Here is a 2334-nt window from a genome sequence, read left to right on the forward strand (position 1 = left end):
CAAATTCAACAGAGTACTCCAATGTAGTCCAGTAGTCTAAAGTAGTAGTGGGTTATCCACATGACTGGCAATGTCAGAAGTTGTTGACTTGAGCTGTTTACAGCTCAGCATATTAATATAGCTTTACTTTTTATACCTTGTTTTTATATTTTTCTGCTGGATGATTAAGACCTAGATAAATCAGCACCTATATGACAAAAAATGTAGCTTTTGTGTCTGACAAGGTCAGCCAAATTCCCTCAGGACTTACCCTTTAACCTTATACAGCAGATTGTAGATCCTTTGTCAGTATCAGACCGGTGGATTAGTCACGGCCATAGCTTTAACAATTTGCTCTCTATGAAAGCCTAAGAGAATGATTTCTCTCCAGGTGACTCTCCTTAGACACACTCTACATGGTCAATCACTTTCCTCTGTGGCCCTATAATCTCCTTGATCAGAAAATTTGAGACACCATTGAGCTACAGGATATTACAGTACAGGTTCCTTTATGTCCTGAGTTCTCGTTGACCTTTAGGTGATAGGGCCATAGTTTTGGCTATCCTTATAGCCCTTGTTTTTCTCTATTTTTTTGGTCTGCAAACAAGTTTTTATCCCTCCAGAGGAGCAGCTTAATGATATTATTACTCAAAACACAGGCTATTGAACTTAAAGAACACTCAGTATTGACTCTTTTTTTTAAATGTTATTTTTTAATTTTATTTTTTATTTTTTTAACATTTATTGTGTGTGTGTGTGTGTGTGTGTGTGTGTGTGTGTGTGTGGCCAGCTCAGCCCACCAGGGGGTGGGGCTGGCTGGCATGTGGTGCTGGGGGATTGAACCACGGTCCCTGTGCTTTGCCAAGCTTGTTCCAAGTAGGTGCTTTAGACCACTGAGCCATCTCTCCAGCCCTCAGTATTGACTCTTACTGTATCTTTTCTCCTTTCTGTTTCAGAGTTCCTGGCCCTCAGGGTAATGAACGAGGACCAGGAGTGTGCTGGGTGGCTGGAGGTTTTCTACAATGGGACCTGGGGCAGTGTCTGCCGCAGCCCCATGGAAGACATGACCTTGTCAGTGATCTGCAGACAGCTTGGCTGTGGGGACAGTGGGACCCTCAACTCTTCTGTATCTGTCAGGGAAGGTGCTAGACCCCATTGGGTAGATGGAATCCAGTGTCAGAAAACAGATGTTTCTCTCTGGCAGTGTTCTTCTGATCCTTGGAACTCCAGATCTTGCCTTCCAAAGGACGAAGTTTATATCACATGTGCAGGTGATCTACTACTTCCTTGTGTCCATCTCTGTCCTTGTATCAGTCATGAGGGTGGATGGTCCAACTTCAGTTATATAAATCTCTTCAGATCTGCTATGATTCTGTTGAGTTTTTCACATGTAATATTTCATCCTCACAAGAAACTGCTGTCAAGCTTTATGATGCTCATTTAATTCAAATGTGTAAGCTGAGGCTACAAAAAAATTAAATACAAGTTCAAAACCTTATAGTATAGTATGATCAGATTGGGAAATCTAAGTCTAGTTGATCCCTTATTATATTTTACTTTTAAAGAGTACAAAATAGTGAAAAAAAAAGGGCTAGAAGTGATAAAAATTTTTCTAAACAAAGTAATAAGATCTCAACCAGGCCGGCCAAATAACTCAGCAGATTAAAGCACCTGGAAGCTGGTGCAGAAGTTGGGGTTTTGATTCCTGGGCCTGCCGTGCCAGTCCCACACCCAGGGCAGACTGAGACAGCAGTAGAGACTGGGCTGTTGGTGCATGCCTATAATCCCAGTTCTTGGGAGGCTGCAAACAGATAGATCACTGTAAATCTGATGAAGTAGTGATACCCTGAACACCCTGTAGACTCTTCAAAACACCTTGTAGAACTCCCCCCACAAAAAATGAACTCAACCATGGTCACCCATGTTTGCTGTATGACATAATGTTATCTTTAAATTAGTTGTATAGTTTATCAGGTATGAATGTGCAAAATTGGTTAAAAAAAGAAATAAAAAACTGAGATAAGGAAAATGATGAAAGACAATAGAAAAAGATGTTTACTTTTATGATTGGATAATTTGGATAACTTTACTGCTGATTTCTTTTGGTTTTTTGAAAGGAGCAGTTAATGCTTAAAATATTGTTCTTCTTTACTTTAATCCATCTCTATGCAAATGAAAAAAGGAAGTTATGTTTAGGTTAAACCATGAAGGATGATTAGGCTTCATTCAAGGAAAACTGTAGAGCTTGCTTGGCCAGTGTAAATACTGATAGGCAAATAATGTCTCTCAGATACTGAACAACTCCTTCAAGGCCAGAGAAGAGGGAGCATGTAGGAATGACCTAAGATTAACTAA

The 2334-nt window shown here is 40.1% G+C and overlaps 1 pseudogene; it reads left to right on the forward strand.

The window, feature by feature from the left end:
* LOC101568915 overlaps positions 1-1423 on the forward strand; it is a 63879-nt pseudogene extending 62456 nt beyond the window's left edge.
* The last annotated feature ends 911 nt before the right edge of the window (positions 1424-2334 follow it).

The sequence above is a fragment of the Octodon degus genome, unplaced genomic scaffold (genome assembly GCF_000260255.1).
Source record: "Octodon degus isolate 3935 unplaced genomic scaffold, OctDeg1.0 scaffold00178, whole genome shotgun sequence".
Taxonomy (NCBI): Eukaryota; Metazoa; Chordata; class Mammalia; order Rodentia; family Octodontidae; genus Octodon; species Octodon degus.